Source organism: Saccopteryx bilineata, chromosome 2, assembly GCF_036850765.1.
Source record: "Saccopteryx bilineata isolate mSacBil1 chromosome 2, mSacBil1_pri_phased_curated, whole genome shotgun sequence".
Taxonomy (NCBI): Eukaryota; Metazoa; Chordata; class Mammalia; order Chiroptera; family Emballonuridae; genus Saccopteryx; species Saccopteryx bilineata.
In genome coordinates, this window is record NC_089491.1 from 351,356,817 (window position 1) to 351,377,063 (window position 20,247).

At 38.4% G+C, this 20,247-nt stretch overlaps 1 protein-coding gene and 1 pseudogene across 1 annotated transcript in view; one reads left to right on the forward strand and one right to left on the reverse strand.

Moving 5' to 3' along the window:
- The window catches only part of BRIP1 (BRCA1 interacting helicase 1), a 152,613-nt gene that overhangs the window by 32,508 nt on the left and 99,858 nt on the right, over positions 1 to 20,247 (forward strand). The gene's annotated exons all lie outside the window — the stretch shown is intronic.
- On the reverse strand, positions 6,590 to 7,425 carry LOC136323479 (armadillo repeat-containing protein 10 pseudogene; annotated as a pseudogene).

Below are 20,247 nucleotides of genomic sequence, written 5' to 3' on the forward strand. Positions count from 1 at the left end.
CACTGAGCCAACCAGCCAGGGCCTATAATCATTTTCTATAGAATTTTTTTATACTACTTTTCTCCCAGTAGGGGAGGTATTTCTCCACAGACGCATTATTATGCTTATACTTACTTTTTATTTGTTCACTAAATAAATGCTAACATTGTCTATATACCTTTACCAAAATTATGATATTCTTTGATTTTGTGTATCAGTAGCATTTATTATTTAGATTTTTTATTTTTGCCTAGTGTGGAGAAAAGAGTGATGCCCCGGAGGGGCAGAGCATCTCCCCCTGATGGGCAGAGCGTCGCCCCCTGGTGGGCGTGCCGGGTGGATCCTGGTTGGGTGCATGCGGGAGTCTGTCTGACTGTCTCTCCCTGTTTCCAGCTTCAGAAAAATACAAAAAAAAAAAAAAAATTACTGTATTTTTTGCACAGGCAGCCTGACCAGGCGGTGGTGCAGTGGATAGAGCGTTGGACTGGGATGCGGAGAACCCAGGTTCGAGACCCCGAGGTTGCCAGTTTGAGCATAGGCTCATCTGGTGTGAGCAAAGCTCACCAGCTTGGACCCAAGGTTGCTGGCTCAAGCAAGTGGTCACTCGGTCTGCTGTAGCCCCCGATCAAGGCATATATGAGAAAGCAATCAATGAACAACTAAGGTGTCGCAATGAAAAACTAAGGATTGATGCTTCTCATCTCTCTCCATTCCTGTCTGTCCCTATCTTTCCCTCTCTCTGAATCTCTTTCTATCTCTGTAAAAAAAAAAAAAGGATGCACAGGCATTTGCCTTCCACTTTTGGAGGAATAAAGTGCATCTTATGGAGCGAAAAATATGGTATATAGTATTCAGGTGTAGTTATCATCTGTATATTGTATTGTGTGTCCACCACCCCTAGTCAAAACATTAATTCCTCACTATCAACCCCTGATATTTTGCTTATTGGTTTTAAACAAATGGGTGCACACACACACGCACACATATAGTTAGTTATCTATTGCTTTGTAACAAACCAACCATTTATTTAGCTTACTATTCTGAGGGTCAGCAATTTAGACTGGGCTTAGCTGGGCATTTATTTTGCTGATCTTAGCTGGGCCACTCATGCATCTGTGGTCAGTTGATGGTCAGCTGTAAGTCAGCATGGCAGCTCTGCTATAAGAGGTTGGTTGGCAATGTGCTGGGACCACGGGGTGGATATTCCATCCTCTAGCAGCCTAATCCTGGTTTATGTATATGATGGCCCTGGGTTCCAGGAGCAGCATGAGAACAAACCTCAAAGTGTAAATATCTTTTGAGCTCTTTGTGTCACGTTTATTAATGTCCAGTCATGAAAGTAAGTCACATGGCCAAACCCAGATTGAAGGGGTGGAGTTCACCTCTTAGTAAGAAGAGTTACAAAGTGACTTTGCAAAGATTTATTTGTTTTGAGGTTGCTCTAGGGTTTATAATTTGCATCTTAAATTTATCACTCTGCCAGCACCATTTTTCTTTTTTCTTTTGTATTTTTCTGAAGTGAGAAGCAAGGGAGAGGCAGGGAGACAGACAGACTCCCGCATGCACCTGACCAGGATCCACCCGGCATGCCCACCAAGGGGCGATGCTCGGCCCCTCTGGGCGTTGCTCCGCTGCAATCAGAGCCATTCTAGCACGTGAGGCAGAGGCCACAGAGCCATCCTCAGCGCCCGGGCAAACTTTGCTCCAATGGAGCCTTCGCTGCGAGAGCGGAAGAGAGAGAGAGAAAGAGGAGGAAGAATGGAGAAGCAAATGGGCACTTCTCCTGTGTGCCCTGGCCAGGATTCGAACCTGGGACTTCCACACACCAGGTTAATGCTCTACCACTGAGCCAACTGGCCAGGGCGTTTTTGGGTTTTTTTTTGTTAAAGATTATATTTTAAAAGATTTATTGTTTTTAGAAAGAGAGAGAGAGAGAGAAAGGGGGAGCAGGAAGCATCAACTCATGGTAATAGTAGTAGTAGTAGTAGTAGTACATAGTAATAGTAGTAGTAATTGCTTCCCATGTGTGCCTTGCCAGGGGAAACCCAGGGTTTCAAACCGGTGACCTCAGCATTCCAGGTTGACGCGCTATCCACTGTCCCACCACAGGTCAGGTTTCCAGGACCATTTGTTGAAGAGACTAATTATGCTCCATTTTAATGCCTTTACTCCTTTATTGAAGATCAGTTAGCTATAGTTATGTGGGTCTATTTCTGGGCTCTATTCTGTTCCACTGATCTATCTGTCAATTCTTTTACCAATACCACATTGTCTTGCCATCAGCCAAAAAAAAGGACAATTTTATATCTTTCTTATATAAATATATAACTTACATATTTTTTTTCTTGTCTTATGGCATCAGCTAGTATTTCCAGTATGATACCGAAAGGAATGAGAGAGAACATCCTTGCCTTGTACCTGGTCTTAGTGGGAAAGCTTTAAGTTCCGCACTATTAGGCATGATGGTTGCTGTTGTTTTTTTGTAGAGATATTTTTTATTAAGTTGAGGAAGATTCCTTCTGTTTCTAGTTTATTGAGCTTTTATCATGATTGGGTGTTGGATTTTGTCAAATGCTTCTTCTACATTTATTGACATGATCTTGTGCATTTTTTTTTCTTAGCCTATTGATGTGCTGGGTTACATTAATTGATTTTCAGATGTTGAACCAGCCTTGCACAGTTGGGATAAACCCACTTGTTTTTGTTGTGTGTGTATATATATATATATATATATATTTCTTTACACATTGTTCGTTTTGATTTGGTAATATTTTGCTGAGGCTTTTTACATTTGCATTCATGAGACATATTGGTGTGTTTTAATGTGTTAGTCTTATTTTGATATTGAGGTAATGCTGGCCTCTAAGTTAGGCAGTATTTCTGCTTCTATCCTCTGTAAGCAATTGTAGAGAATTGCTGTAATTTCTTTTGTGTTTGGAAGAATTTAAAAGTGAACCCTTCTGGGTCTGGTACTTCCTTTTTAGAATGTTACTAGTTATTGATTTAATTCTTTAATAGATCTAGTGCTATTCCTATTATCTGTTTTTTATTGTGTTGTATTTGGTAAATTGTTTCTTTCAAGGAATTATCTATTTCATTAGGTTATCTGATTTGTGGGCAGAGTTGTTTATAGTGTTTCTTTATTATTCTTAGTGTCCTGAAGTGACTGTAGTGACACCCCTCTTTTATTTTCAATATTAGTAAATTGTGTCTTCTCTCATTTTCTCTTGGTTAGCCTGGCTAAAGGCTTATCAATATTTTTTGAGAGAGAGACAAGAAGGGAGAGAGATGGTAAGAGAGGATGAGAAGCATCAACTCATAGCTGCTTTCACTTTAGTTGTACGTTGAGCTTCTTATACATGCCTTCACTGGGGCTGTGCCAGAGTCCCCTTGTTCAAGCCAGTGACCTTGGGCTTTTCATGCCAGCACCTTTGGGCGAGTTTTGAGATTGTATGCAAGAGCCTGCACTCAGAGCCAGTGACCTTGGAATTCCAAACCGGCAATCTCAGCATTCTGGGTGGATGCTTAATCCACTGCACTACCACCAATCAGGCAAGGCTTATCAATTTTATTGATCTTTTCAAAGAAGTAGCTTTTGGTTTCACTGATTTCTCTGTTGATATCTGGGTTTCAGTTTTTGTTTTTTTTTGTATTTTTCCGAAGCCAGAAACGGGGAGGCAGTCAGACAGACTCCCGCATGCGCCCTACCAGGATCCACCCAGCACGCCCACCAGGGGGTGATGTTCTGCCCATCCGGGGCATCGCTGTGTTGCGACCAGAGCCACTCTAGTGCCTGAGGCAGAGGCCACAGAGCCATCCTCAGCGCCCGGCAAACTTTGCTCCAATGGAGCCTCAGCTGTGGGAGGGGAAGAGAGGAAGGAGAGGGGGAGGGGTAGAGAAGCAGATGGGTGCTTCTCCTGTGTGTCCTGGCCGGGAATCGAACCTGGGACTCCTGCACACCAGGCCGACGCTCTACCACTGAGCCAACCGGCCAGGGCCTGGGTTTCCGTTTTAATTAATTAATTAATTATTGGGGTTTTTTGTGTTTTTTTGCTGCGGTTATTATATCTTCTGCTTACTTTGAATTTGTTTGCTCTTCTTTTTCTAGTTTCCTATGGTGAAAACTTAGATTATTGATTTTAGATTGTTTTTTCTTTTCTAATATATGCATTCAATGCTATACATTCCCCTCTATATGCTGCTTTTACTGCATACCACATATTTTGATGAATTGTGTTTTCATTTTCATTAAGTTCAAATTTATAAGCATTTCTCTTGAGAGTTCTTCTCTGGTCCATATGTTATTTAGAAGTGAGTTGTTTAATTATCACATGTTTTGGGATTCCAGTTAAGTTTCTGTTGTTAATTTTCAGTTAAATTCAGTCGTGGTCTGAGAGCTGACATTGTATGATTTCTATTTTTTAAAATTTGATTAAGTGTGTTTTATGGCCCAGAATGTGGTCTATCTTAATCATTGTTCCATGTGAGCTTGAGATGAATGAATGTGTATTCTACTGTCATTGGATTAAGTAGTCTGTAGATGTCAATTATGTTCTGTTGATTGTTGATGTTGTTGAGTTCAATTATGTCCTTAATAATTTTGTTTACTGAGTCTGTCCATTTCTCATAGAGGAGTGTTAATGTCTTCAACTATGATAGTGGAATCATCTACAGTCAGCCCTTCCTATCTGTTGATTCAACCACAGGTTGAAAATATTCAGAAAAATGTTACATTGATGCTGATGTGTACTAGGCCTACAATAGTTGCATCTGTAGTGAACATGTACAGACATTTTTCCTTGTCATTATACCCCAAACAATACAGAGAATATCAAGAGTCAGAATTCAAAGCAAAGTTTCTACTGAGTGCATATCACTTTTGCACTGTTGTGAAGTCGAAAACTTTGAAGTCAGACCTTCATAAGTCAGGGGCTGTCTTTATTTGATTCTCTTTCTGGACTTCCTGTTTTCTTTTCCATTGATCTATACTGTTTTGATTATTGTAGCTCATTTATTTTTATGTATCTAGTTTCTTTTCATTACTTTTTTATTTTAAAAGTATTTTGGCTATTCTTGTTTATTTATTTTTAAATTTTTTATTAAGTATATTGGGGTGATATTGGTCAACAAAATGGTACAGATTTCAGGTGTACAGTTCTGTAATACATCACCTGTATATTGTATTTTGTGTTCACCACCCCAAGTCAAGTCTCCCTCAATCATATACCCCCTCTACCCTCCTCTACCTCCCCTCACTTCCTTCCTCTTCTGCAATCCCCACACTGCTGTCTGTTTTTTTCTTTGCTTAATTCCTTATTTTTATATACGCATGTTGAAATTAGCCTGTCAAGTTAAAAAATTTCTTGATATATTTTATAGTTATTTGGAAGAGAACTGACTTCTTTACAACCTATTTAAGAGCATGCTCTATTTCCATTTTTTTTGTTTTTCAGTAGTGTTTAAAGTTTTCTTACTAATTTTTTTAGCTTTATTGAAGTATAATTTACAAAATTGTAAGATATTTAAAGTTGTGCATCATAATTTTTTCCTTTTTATTAAAGAAAATCAAAGTTATGCTATAATAAAAAAATTCAAACAATAGAAAAACATGTATGCAGAATAGTCATTTCCTCACTCCACATTCCCACTCCCAGGAGTTTTGGGTGTTGTGCTAGAAGTGTGCTGTCTATCTGTAAGTGTAAATATTTTTCATTGAAAAAACATATCCAGCCCTGGCCGGATGGCCCAGTTGGTTAGAGCATTGTCCCAAAGTGCAGAGGTTATTGTTTCGATCCCTGGTCAGGGCACATACAGAGACAGATTGATGTTTCTGTCTTTCTCCTTCTGTCCCCTGTTCCTCTCTCACTAAAAATCAGTAAATTTATCTCACTTAAAATCAGTAAATTTAAAAATGAAATAAAACACTTTCATATTTCATGTGTATCTTTCTACATCAACACATTAAGACTTGCTTAGTTCTTTTAGACTAGATAATTGATTTAAACATGGCCTATAGGTGGACCTTTTGTTTGTTCTCAATATTTTATACATAGCATCTCCTCATAGAGACACACTGAATGGGAGTGGGTGAGTACTAGGAAACATTTCTCCTTAAAGTTTACAATTTTCTTTGATTAGAATAGATTCTAATTATTAGAATAGACTTTTGAAAGTACTATGGCTAGGCTGGCAGGTAGACTCAAGATCTTAGGATCTCATTGCTCCTAAAAGAACAAGGTCATTCCTATATTCTGAAACAATCACATACTTATGCTCTCAGATGAGTAACTACAAATCACAGAAAACAGAAGAGTAGCTTACACAAAAAAGGTCACTGTTATTTCAGGTCAGGGAAATAATTGAGGTAGCTCAGGAAATCACAAAATAAAAAGAAGTAAGTATTTCAGAACAAGCTGTTATATTCATTTGGTATCAATAAAATGGTCCAAAATAAACCAGAAGGCCATGGAAAGTTATAGCTGTATAAATGATGAAATCTGATATTTACTGTTTAAATTCAGCAGCTGAAAGAATCCCTTTGTAAAGAAGATGAAGTTTACATGCATTACTTCCAGACTGCATTATTCTTTGGAAAAATATGACCTTCTAGTTAGATTTTGGGTATTACTGTTACCTTTTCCTTCACGTCGCATCATGGTGATTAACGCTCTCATTTTCTGGGCACATCCTTTTCCATGTAACAGGAAAAATAGTAAACCTTTATTGAAAGTAGGCTGAATAGCTAAATGGCCTTCGGTTCTGAGGCATTTATATTCTGAGATAGTGTAAGAACATGAAGATGAATCCACTTGGGTCCCAAGTAGTCCTTCTATCATGGCTATATTTTCAGACATATTCAACAGCAGTTTCAAAACTTGAAGTTTGGTGCTTCCATTTCCTGTAAACAACACTTGAAACAGGTCTATAATGTAACTGTTAAGCATGTGCTGGTGGCATTGATAACTGTCTTGTTAACAAAGGAATTCAAGGGACCAGAGAAAACATCTTCACAGATTTGATTGATTTGTACCTTTACCTTGATCTGATTTTCAACATTCACATTCAGGTTACTCAGTGCCTTTAAAGTCTCCTCCTTAATACTGTGGTTGGGATTGTTGATTTTGCTTCCAACAATTGGAATAACACCCTATTCATAAACAATGACCTGGTTAGCTAAAAAGGTTGCATTGTTACCTAGATAGACCAAAGCTCTTTCTGTGAGTACAGATCCTCAGTTGACTCAGGTAGATAAATGAGTTTCTGAGGTTGTTCAGCATTTAGGAGGACATCACAGCATTTAGCACTGGTGTGGTCTTCTGTGGATCGAGGGACATAGCCAGAGTCCCTGGTCGCCTTGCCCCTGGCCCAGCATCAGCCTGTAAATGGAATAGCAGGCACCTATCTGAGGCCCGCTGCCACTCAGCCTATGTCCCAGGCACCACCCATGCTGTTGCTAGAGCTGGGGTGCAGTGCAGGGCTTGGCACAGGAGGCTCTTGGGCACTAGTGCAGGGGTCTGCAAAGCAGGTGGGTCTTGCAAGCACCTGAGCTTCATCTCAATAATTTGATTATATGTATAGATTGTGGAAGAATTCACTCCATCTAGTTAATGAACACATCCTCTTAATATCTACTTACATGTATTTGTAAGTAGATTTTTTAGGTAATTTACCTTTTATTTTTATGTGATTGGGATTTTTGTGTTACATTTTCTAATTAGTTATGGTTTTATTTAGAAAGACTTATTATTTTTTTACCAAACCACATTTACTATCCTTTTTTTTTGTACATTCATGAAGTCTTTTATTGTTTATAATAGTTTCATTAAGTTTTCGTAGGCTTCCCAAGTATACAATTATATATCTTCTATAAATAGTGATTATTTTACCTCTTGTTATTTTACATAATATTTCCAGAAAAAAGTATAAGTGTAATTATAATATCAGATAGAATGATCATAGAATTTATTGTCCAGACCAGGACATTTTTTGGAAAGTGTGTGTGTGTGTGTGTGTGTGTGTGTGTGTGTGTAATTTATTTATTTATTTATTTTTTACAGAGGCAGAGAGAGTCAGAGAGAGAGACAGATAGGAACAGGCAGACAGGAAAGGAGAGAGATGAGAAGCATCAATACTTAGTTTTTCGTTGCGACACCTTAGTTGTTCATTGATTGCTTTCTCATATGTGCCTTGACCGTGGGGCTACAGCAGACTGAGTGACCCCTTGCTCAAGCCAATGACCTTGGGTCCAAGCTGGTGAGCTTTGCTTAAACCAGATGAGCCTGCGCTCAAGCTGGCGACCTCGGGGTCTCGAACCTGGGTCCTCCGCATCCCAGTCCAACGCTCTATCCACTGTGCCACTGCCTGGTCAGGCTATATAATTTATTTATTAAGGTATAATTTTTTGTCATGATAAAGAAAAATCTTATTTTACTTAGCATTTTCATCAAGAATGAATATTAAACTGTAACTATGAATATTATTTTTCATAAATTTTTAGAAAGGGAGAGACAGAGGAAGGGAGAGAGATAAGAAGCATTAACTCATAGTTGTATCACTTTAGTTGTTCATTGATTATTTCTCATATCTACCTTGACTGGGGGGCTCAAGTTGAGCCAGTGACCCCTTACTCAAGCCATCAACCTTGGGCTCAAGCCAGCAACCATGGGATCATTTTGATAATCATGCTCAAGGTGGGGACCTCACGCTCAAGCTGGTGACCTTGGAGTCTCGAACGTAGGAGCTTAACATCCCAGGTCAATGTTCTTGCCACTGTGCCACTACTGTTCAGGCATGTTTTATTTCTTAATATGTTAAGCTAAATTAGTAGACGCCCTAGTCCTGAAAAGTATATCCTTTTTTTCGTGTGTGTGTGTGTGTGTGTGTGTGTGAGAATCTGTACAGAGTCCTGTTTGCTATTACAATTAAAATTCTTTGCTTTAATATTCATTAGTGATATTGCTCTTGATATTTTTAATGAGAGAAAGTTAATCTAGGTTTAAGATCATTGTACTTGTTTTATAAAAAAATTGTAAACTTATTTTAAAAATCTCATTAAGGGAATTTTATACACAAAGCAGAGGGAGGGTAATATAGTGAACCTTGTGCCATTACTTTAGCTTTAACAGTTACCAATATTTTGCCATTTTACATCCCTGATAGTTGTATTTATCCTATGCCATTTTCTTCTTTTTTTTCCTTGGGGGTGGAGGGGATTTGGTGGTAGAACGTATGTGGGAATATTTTTTCTTTTTTAAAAAATTTTTTATTTATTTATTTATTTATTTATTTATTTATTACAGAGACAGAGTGAGTCAGAGAGAGGGATAGACAGGAACAGACAGACAGGAACAGAGAGATGAGAAGCATCAATCATTAGTTTTTCGTTGTGTGTTGCAACACCTTAGTTGTTTATTGATTGCTTTCCCATATGAGCCTTGACTGCGGGCCTTCAGCAGACCAAGTAACCCCTTGCTCGAGCCAGTGACCTTGAGTTCAAGCTGGTGAGCTTTTGCTCAAACCAGATGAGCCCACGCTCAAGCTGGCGACTTCGGGGTCTTGAACCTCGGTCCTCTGCATTCCAATCCGACGATCTATCTATCCACTGTGCCACCGCCTGGTCAGGCTATGTGGGAATATTTTTAAAGCAACTAGAAGACATTATAGGCCCTGGCCGGTTGGCTCAGTGGTAGAGCATTGGCCTGGTGTGCGGGGGGACCCGGGTTCGATTCCCGGCCAGGGCACATAGGAGAAGTGCCCATTTGCTTCTCCACCCCCCTCCTCTCCTTCCTCTCTGTCTCTCTCTTCCCCTCCTGCAGCCAAGGCTCCATTGGAGCAAAGATGGCCCGGGCGCTGGGGATGGCTCCTTGGCTTCTGCCCCAGGCGCTGGAGTGGCTCTGGTCGAGACAGAGTGATGCCCCAGAGGGGCAGAGCATTGCCCCCTGGTGGGCAGAGCGTCGCCCCTGGTGGGCGTGCCGGGTGTATCCCGGTCGGGCGCATGCGGGAATCTGTCTCTCTCCGTTTCTAGCTTCAGAAAAGAAAGATAAAAAAAAAAAGACAATATATCTATTTTTCCATTAATAATTTAGTATATATTTCTAACAGGTAAAGACTTTCTTAAAAAACATAGCTGTGACTATTTAAAGATAATATTATAGCTAGTAGAGATACTATTAAAAAGAATTAACAGTAATTCTTTGTCTAATGCCCAGTCTGTTTAAAGTTTTTTTGTTTAAAAAATGTCATGTTAGCCTGACCAGGTGGTGGTGCAGTGGATAGAGCATCGGACTGGGATGCAGAGGACCCAGGTTTGAGACCCCAAGGTCGCCAGCTTGAGCACGGGCTCCTCTGGTTTGAGCAAAAGCTCACCAGCTTGGACCCAAAGTCGCTGGCTCAAGCAAGGCGTTAATCCGTCTGCTGAAGGCCGGTGGTCAAGGCACATATGAGAAAGCAATCAATGAACAACTAAGGTCTCGCAATGAAAAACTGATGATTGATGCTTCTCATCTCTCTTTGTTCCTGTCTGTCCCTGTCTATCCCTTTCTCTGACTCTATCTCTTTCCTTGTATAAAATAAAAAAATTTAATAGAAAATTTTAAAAAAATTTTCATTTTAGAGTTGGCTTTTTTTTTTTTTTTTTTTTTGTATTTTTCTGAAGCTGGAAACAGGGAGAGACAGTCAGACAGACTCCCGCATGCGCCCGACCGGGATCCACCCGGCACGCCCACCAGGGGGCGACGCTCTGCCCACCAGGGGGTGATGCTCTGCCCCTCCTGGGCGTCGCTCTGTTGCGACCAGAGCCACTCTAGCGCCTGGGGCAGAGGCCAAGGAGCCATCCCCAGCGCCCGGGCCATCTTTGCTCCAGTGGAGCCTTGCCGCAGGAGGGGAAGAGAGAGACAGAGAGGAAGGAGAGGGGGAGGGGTGGAGAAGCAGATGGGCGCCTCTTCTGTGTGCCCTGGCCGGGAATCGAACCCAGGACTTCTGCACGCCAGGCCGACGCTCTACCACTGAGCCAACTGGCCAGGGCCTAGAGTTGGCTTTTTAAAAATCAAAATTCAAATGTACATGCATGGCATGTCTTTTGAGAAGCCATTTATTTGTTGAAAAAATTCTCTATTTGTCTTGTAGGATTTCTCATATTTTGGGTATATTTGATTTTATCCTCATTGTTTTACTTAAGAGAGCCCTTTATCCCCATATTTCTAGTAATGGTAGTTAGATCTAGGTCAGTGGTAGTCAACCTGGTCCCTACCGCCCACTAGTGGGCGTTCCAGCTTTCATGGTGGGCAGTAGCGGAGCAACCAAAGTATAAATAAAAAGATAGATTTAACTATAGTAAGTTGTTTTATAAAGACTTATTCTGCCAAACTTAGTGAAAATCTGACATAAAGTACTTGGTAAGTAATTATTATTATATGCTTTAACTTGCTGCAACTCTGCTTTATGAATTTTATAAAGTAAAGTTACTTCCCTACTTTATAAATCACCATTACTGTGTAACCGATGAGCAGTTAGAAAATTTTACTACTAACAGAGATACAAAAGTGGGCGATAGGTATAAAAAGGTTGACTACCCCTGATCTAGAGGTAGAATTAGATTCAGGTTTGATTTTGTCCCTGCTTTCTTTTATTATTTATTTATACTTATTTTGCGAGAGAGACAGAGACACAGGGGTGGGGGACAGATAGGAAGGGAGAGACAGGAAGGGAGAGAGATGAGAAGCATTGATTCTTCATTGTGGCACCTTAGTTCATTAATTGCTTTCTCATACATGCCTTGATTGGGGTGTTCCAGCTGAGCAATGACCCCTTGCTCAAGCCAACTACCTTGGGCTCAAGCTGGCAACCTTGGGTTTCAAGCCAGTGATCATGAGGTCACCGCTCTGATTCTACACTCAAGCCAGCCACCTTGTGCTCAAGCCGGTGAGTGTACACTCAAGCCAGAAACCTCGGGGTTTCCAACCTGGGTCATCAGCATCCCAGGTCGATGCTCTGTCTATTGTTCCACTGCCTGGTCAGGCTTAAGTGTGTTTTTCCTGCCTCTTAGAATTTTCTTATTATTTTGTAAACTGGATTTCTGGATATTATCCTCTTTCATATGACCTTACCATAACATCTCAAAATAGAAGCCTTAAAAACTACAATATGTTCTGGTCTGTTCACTGCAGTTAAGTAACTCAGTTTACATGTCCCACGTAGCAATTCTTAGAAAAGTGAATCTCACTTGTCTTGATATGTCTGGGATTGAGTTTGGGCATGGTCATGTGTTATTAATGTAAATATTAGGTGAATCTTTTCAGAATGAACTGTTTTCAAGATAAAGGGTAGGACACATGTCTAAAGAGGTGCCTAGTACAGCATCTTTATCGTAGGCACAAAATTCTTACATATGTTAGAATATATACCAATCATTCTCATCTTTTTTTTTTTCTAAAATGTTTTTGTTATTCTCACTAGTAGTTTATTTTCCAGATTAAATGCACTGTTCTGTTCAATATACTTGCCACTAGCCACATGTGACTTTTTTTTTTTTTTACAGGGACAGAGAGAGTCAGAGAGAGGGACAGATAGGGACAGACAGATAGGAACGGAGAGAGATGAGAAGCATCAATCATCAGTTTTTTTTTCATTGCGACACCTTAATTGTTCATTAATTGCCTTCTCATATGTGCCTTGACCGTGGGCCTTCAGCAGACCGAGGAACCTCTTACTTGAGGCAGCGACCTTGTGTCCAGGGTGGTGAGCTTTTTCTTTTTCTGCTCAAGTTGGTGACCTTGGGGTCTCGAACCTGGGTCCTCCGCATCCCAGTCCAACGCTCTATCCACTGTGCCACCGTCTGATCAGGCCACATGTGACTATTTTAATGAATTAAAATTAAAATTTATTTTCTCTATTGCACTAATCACATTTCAAGTGCTCAACAGCCACATGTGGCTAGTGGGAGTGTATTGATGAGTGCAGATATAGAGCATACCATCATTGCAGAAAGCTTTATTGGGTAGAGCTTCTTAGGAGGCTTGTATATTTATTAACTTTTTTTAAAATTGATTTTAGCAAGAGAGGATAGGAAGGATAGAGAGGGAGAGAGAGAGACAGGAACATTGATCTATTTCTGTTATGTGCCATGATGGGGGATCAAACAGCAACCTCTGTGCTTTGGGATGATGATTTAATTAGCTGAGCTATCTTGCCAGGACTGGAGTCTTCTATATTGATAACTTATCTAATCTTTAATGCCTATGAAAGAAGCAAAAATATTTTGAATTGGTAGATATATAAATCTACCATTTTAGTCAATATAGCTTTGTTTTCTCATTTTAAAACGTTCATGGAGGAAAGCTTGAAAATTACCAAAATACCATAAAAGATAAAATGAAATATCTCCTGCATCCCAAGGGATAGGATTTTTAAATAACCCTTTTGAAGTATAATATACAAGTGCACATATTATAAGTGTGCAGTTGGATTAATTTTCATGAGCTAAATAATATGTATCTTTTACTGCAGTTTCTCTATTCCTGGGTTCTTTTTGATTCATGTCTTGATTGTTTGGATTTTACAATGATACTTTTGTTCAAGAAGAACACATAATTATATTTTTTATTATATGACATCAAGAGGTACATGATGCCAGGTTGTCTCACTGCTAGTGATGGCAAGTTTGACCACTTTGTTAGGGCGTTGACTACCAGGTCTCTCCATTATAAAGGTATATTTTCCTTTTGTAATTACTAAGAAATATGTGGGGTGATATTCAGAGACTGTGTGAATATTTGTTCCCCAACAACTTTTCACTCAATGATTTTAGTGTCCATTAGGTAGCTTACAGGAATCAATTACTACAAGAGTTGCAAAATTGTGGTTTTAAAAATTCTGTCATTCTCTTTACAATTTTTAGCTGGCATTCCTCTCTAAGAAAGAGCTCCCTCCACCTCTCTTCTTTGATTCTTTTATTTTTATTTTTATAAACATCCCAGGTATTTTTTATGAAGTTGGTCAGTGTGACTCATCACCATACTTTGGGACTCATTCCTATGTATAGCCACATCTGTGTTAAGTGGTGTTAGTCGGGGATAACATTTACGTTATAACAGGTTGGACATTTTTATGTTTGACTTAAACTGAGAATTCTTATAGAATAAGATTGTTCAAGTATTAACTTAGGTAATAATTATAGCACTTTGGATCTTTCTTGATTAATCTACTGAAACATAAACTTTCAGAAACTGGGGCAACTGTGTTAAGGAATTCCCATTTACACTAGGCAAGAAAGTAAACAGTAAGTGGAGAGTAGGGTAACAAACACTTATGGTATCAAAAAACAACCGTGAAAAGGATCTGTCTTAATGTGCTAGCCCATTGCAGTTTAACATATTGCTTACAACCTTCACAATAGAATTTGAGTGACTTCAGTTACACATTCCAGGAGACTGGCAGTCTGTTACAATCAGAGTCTGAACTTTAGAGCAGGCTAATTTACAGCGATGGGATGAAGAAAGTTGTGGATTTGTATTACACACTCTCACCTGACACTGTATCTGATCCCTTACCTGCTGATTGACATCTTGAATGAGCTCTTTGAAGCAAGTTCCAGCTTAATTAAAACGTTTGCTTGGTTAGCAGTGATCTGTGAAAGCCTGTGATAAATATTGAATCAGGTTCACCTGCTGGTTGCTGTGAGTGGATAAACAGCTGCTTTGTGCAGTTTAATCATGAAACTGTCGCAGTAGAGTACTACTACTGTTTGAATTTTTTAAAAAGAATAGTTGAAAAGGTATAGTTATGTCACTTTTGCTATCTTACTAGAGTGTGTGCTTATGTGAGATTTTGCACAACAGCCATTCAGTACCTGTTTAGATGACTTGGACAACAGCAAATGGTTGATAAAGATTAACAGTAAACCCTGTGTTTTATGCCTCTAAGATTGTAGTATAATTCTACATTCTTTGGCTTTTTACCACTAGCTCTATATGTGCATGACTGTTTGAAATATACAGGACAGTATTTTGCTTTCTTTGTCAGGTTAAATGGTAGATGAAAATAGTTCTTTTAAAGTTTTAAGCTTAAAGGTTATAAATTCCAACATCTCCACAAATATATTATTTTGTAGTAACTAGAAGAACTTTCAGATTTTACTTTTTTCATCTGTAAAATGGAATTAAAAATTATTATTACTGAACTGTTTTAGAATTATGTTACTGTTAGGTAATTAACAAACATCAAAAGAAATAAATTTATAAGCAGTCAATGAACCTTTATATAATTATCTTCTTTGAATTAATTTCCTTGCAGAATAATTGTGTCTGGCCAGGTTGGTTGTAAAGAAAATGCTTCCATTTGATTTTCATATAAAATCAGACATAAGGTTTGGGGTAAAGCTCTCACCCCAATAGGTCACAATCTTTTTTTTTTTTTTTTTTTTGGCAGAGAGGGACAGACAGATAGGAAGAGAGAGAGATGAGAAGCATCAATTCTTTGTTGTGGCACCTTAGTTGTTCATTGATTGCTTTTTCATATGTGCCTTGATGGGGGGGCAACAGCAGATGAGTGACCCCTTGCTCAAGCCAGTGACCTTGGGTTTGAGCCTAAAGTCTATGATCTCACGCTCAAGCCACCAACCCCGTGCTCAACCTGGTGAGCCTGCACTTAAGCCTGATGTGAGCCCACCCTCAAACCGGCGACCGTGAGGTTTTGAACCTGGGTTCTTTGTGTCCCAGTCCAACATTCTATCCTCTGTGCCACCACCTCGTCAGGCTACGATCTTCTTTGAGCACTTAATAAATGTTATGGACTCACTTTCTAGAAATGCACACAAACTTTTGTCTATAGGTTCTGGATCATCTCTAACCTGTGAGAGTTCAGGGGCCCTAATTTAAGAATCTATTTCCTAATAAATTTGGTTGAAATTTTTTGGTTAGGAGGGGATTATGATGAGAATGGTATTCAGATAGGTATTAAGCAGCCAAGGAGGAACCAGAATACTTTATATCTGTGTTCTGTACTTTTTCTTTCAGTACTTTTAAGCTTTCTTCAGGTGTATTGTCTGCTACAATCCTTAGCTCTAAGGATTATCTACCATAGAGGAGATTCCTAATTCTCTACTTAAAATAATTATGGTTTTATTCCTATCATCAATTTGTTTGAAACTTTATTGGGAGAATAGTATTTCATTTAAGTCATACTCAGCCTGCTCAACATTTTTTAAAATATTTTATCTGTGTTGTGCATGCAACTGTATCATATTTTTTCTTTATCTATAGTATAGTAGTCCATTGTTTGAAAAACCCCACATTTTATTGATCCACTCTACTGTCAATTTAGTTAACTTGTTTTCCTCACTATTAAAACAGTGCAAAGAATATCACTATTGTGTTTCTTAAAGTACAAGAGCTTCTCCAGCATTTGTACCTACCAATATCATGCTGGGTCAGAGGGTTTATGTGTTTTCAATTTAACTAGATCACCATTTGCTCTCTGAAATGGATGTGCCAGTTTATACTTTGATCAGCAGTTATGAGAGTTGGCTCATGTCCTTTCTAACACACAATCTGATGAATGTGAAATGGAATCTAATTATGGCTTTAATATGCATTTTCTCCTTAGTTATGAGATTAAGCATTAGTTTGCAGATCTTTTCAGATGTTTATTAAGGGCTGTCAACTTTTCTGTAATTTCCTGTTCTTGGCCATCTACTGGATTTGTCTTTTTTTTTTTTTTTTTTTCCATTTTTCTGAAGCTGGAAACAGGGAGAGACAGTCAGACAGACTCCCGCATGCGCCCGACCGGGATCCACCCGGCACTGGTGGGCGACGCTCTGCCCACCAGGGGGCGATGCTCTGCCCATCCTGGGCGTCGCCATGTTGCGACCAGAGCCACTCTAGCGCCTGAGGCAGAGGCCACAGAGCCATCCCCAGCGCCCGGGCCATCTTTGCTCCAATAGAGCCTTGGCTGCGGGAAGGGAAGAGAGAGACAGAGAGGAAAGCGCGGCGGAGGGGTGGAGAAGCAAATGGGCGCTTCTCCTGTGTGCCCTGGCCGGGTCCTCCGCACGCTAGGCCGACGCTCTACCGCTGAGCCAACCGGCCAGGGCGGATTTGTCTTTTTAAAATTGATTTGTTGGAATTATTTATATGTAATGAATACTGATCTTCATTTGGTTTTATGCATTGCAAATATCTATTCGGTTTGTGCCTCTTATTACTATTTTTTTTAGATGGGGGTATCTTTAAATAGAAATTGGACATTTTAATGAGATTTTTTTCAGTCATTGTGCTTTTGGTGCATTGTTTAAGAAATCTTTCTCTACATTGGGATCATAAAAGATATTTTACTGTGTAGGGGCAGAGATCATATGGCCCACAACACCTAAAATATTTTCTCCTCTGGTCCTTAATAGAGAGTTTGTTTACTCTTACTCTAAAGAGTTTCTTAAGAGCTTTTTTTTTTGTTTCTTTTATAGGAGCATAATGGGAATATTGTTAGAGAATATTTAAGTGCCATCTAATAATAAGTTAACATCGTTTTTATGAAGTTAATTTTATAGCTTATCCTTAGGAATATTTTATAATTATATTCAGAAAATAATGCACTTAGTGTACTAACTTAAAACAATTCTTTAATTCATGAGTGAAACTGATATTGAAAAAACCCCAGAAACTGCATTTTTTAGAACAGTTAAAGAGTGAAGCTCTTTTTGTCAGTGAGATGAGGTGACCATTGTCATTGTCTTCTATTTGGCTTGCTATTATCAGGAATTCTAATTTTTCTTGAGGGATGAATGAATGAATGAGTAAATGAAATTGTACATATAAGGTGCTTAGCATAGGGACAACTTTAATAAATGATAGTTATTAATAATGAATATATCAGGACATTTGTTTGTCACTCACAACTAAAGTGGACCAAATATTAGCATAACAAGGTGATTTTTCTTTTTGACCTTGAAAATTAACAAATTTTCCTATACTTTTAAAAGCTCACTTTTTTTTTTAAGAACTTCAAATTAGAACATCAATTAAACATCTGTCAGATAAATAAAATGTGGTACATGGGTATAGTAGTTGGGTTAGGGACATTCATTATTCACAGTCTATCAATTAAAAAAACCTTACATTTATACTTATGTAAAAACTCCATGCTTAATGAATGAGTTATATAAAGAAATGTAAGGTATAGTTTCTGTCCTCCAGGAGTTTACATTGTGGTTGAAAGATAATAATATGCATACATCAAAAGTTATGGAAAAGTACAAGTTACTGTTTCATTGACCTAGTTTTCCCTTTATTTCATACAAATAAGCTTTCTCTTGGTCTTTTTTTCCTCTCTACTTCTTTGTAAACTTGATAGTTGTTTTTTTTTTACAGAGACAGAGAGAGAGTTAGAGAGAGGGATAGATAGGGACAGACAGACAGGAACGGAGAGAGATGAGAAGAATCAATCATAATTTTTTCATTGTGACACCTTAATTGTTCATTGATTGCTTTCTCATATGTGCCTTGACCACGGGCCTTCAGCAGACCGAGTAACCCCTTGCTCGAGCCAGCAACCTTGGGTTCAAGCTGGTGAGCTTTGCTCAAACCAGATGAGCCCGCGCTCAAGCTGGCGACCTTGGGGTTTCGAACCTGGGTCCTCCGCATTCCAGTCTGATGCTCTTTCCACTGTGCCACTGCCTGGTCAGGCTGTAAACTTGTTTTTAATACTAAATCTACCATTTATGCCTGTTTTTAGAATTCAATTCATAGCCTCCTTTTAGGAGCTCCCCTTATTTATGAATTAACAAAATAACTTCATTGTCAATGAAATAGTTTCTAACTATGCCTTTGTCATTATCTATTTCTATGCATTTTCAATTACCATACTCATTTTTATTTTTTAAGTATTTAGGTATAGTTTTCTGTTGTTGTGAGGAGAGGTTGGAGAAAGTTATAAATCAGTAAAGGTTGACATTGTAGGGTCTTAATCTACATGAACTTCCAATTATAGCTTTGTGAGAGAAATACTGGCAAGGACTCAGCTGTTGGCCTTTCTTTCAGGATCAAATCTTAAAATCTTTCTTCATCCTTTCAAGAAATATAGATATATGTCTTTATATGCTAGGACAAAAGAAGAAATAGATAGAAGTGGTTAGAGGAACATTTTCCAAAAATCCTTGGTTGCTTACCTTCTAAGAACATTTTGGCTACTGTAGATTTGAAATATATTTTTAAACTATTGAATTCTGCATATGGATAATATAGCTGTCATATCCACATGTATTTCTTATTTTTCTCTTTTAATAGTAATAGGTTTATGGTATTATTTGAGTTGGGTTTTCTTGCATTTTGTAGAGGTAAAAATAGTCTAGAAAGTTTCTAGCTGAGGGAGAAGAAGCCATCTCTTAGAGTTAACTTCTGCCACTCAGTGTAGCTGCTTTACAGGTCTTAGAGATTACAGGTTTTGGGTAGCCTGTGTGTTCTCTTTCTCAAAGTGTCTTATCTGTCTTTTAAAGTGTTAGCCTTTAATTGAATCGGAGGATACTGTGACCTCTTGTCATTGCTGTTTTGAGGATTCTTTCTCTAGTTTTCTTACAGCATTGAAAGTTGCTGATTTGAGTACAGATAACTTCTTTTTGTTATTAAATAAACGTCTTTCTGAAGCTTCTGTTCTGTTGCCACATTTAGTTTTCACCATCCTCAAATATAATTGTATCAAATCCTTTCAATGGAAACTTTAATACAAGATCACTCCTGAAGAAATAATTCCTCTTTAATATAGCAAAAGAAAAAGAATCAATGTTCTTAATTTCTTTCTTCTATTCTGCTTGCCCATCCATCCATTGAAAAACCACCTTCCTGAGGAGTCACCTTAAGTTCATAGATGGTATAATGATTTCAGAGCACTTTAAATCCTAAAAAGCAAACAAAAACATGTTTAAAATCAAATAAGCCATGGTTTATAATTTTCCTGTGAAATGAAAAATAAATTTTTACAATTTTATTTAGAAAATTAAATTTAACAGGGTGACATTGATCAATAAAAGTACATAGGTTTCCGGTAAACGATTCTATAGCATTTGAACTGTTATGTTGTATACTCATCACCCAAAGTCAAATCATTTTCCCTCACTGTATATTTGTCCCTCTTTACTCCCAGAAAAACAAATGTACGGTACCTAAATAAAGCTGCTCTAGTGGGAAACATTTTCTTAAACTAGTCTTGATCTTTTGTTTTTGTTAGTAAAGGTACTAGCATAACATTGTAAGATAAACACATTCATTGTTTAAATTATTAGTGTTC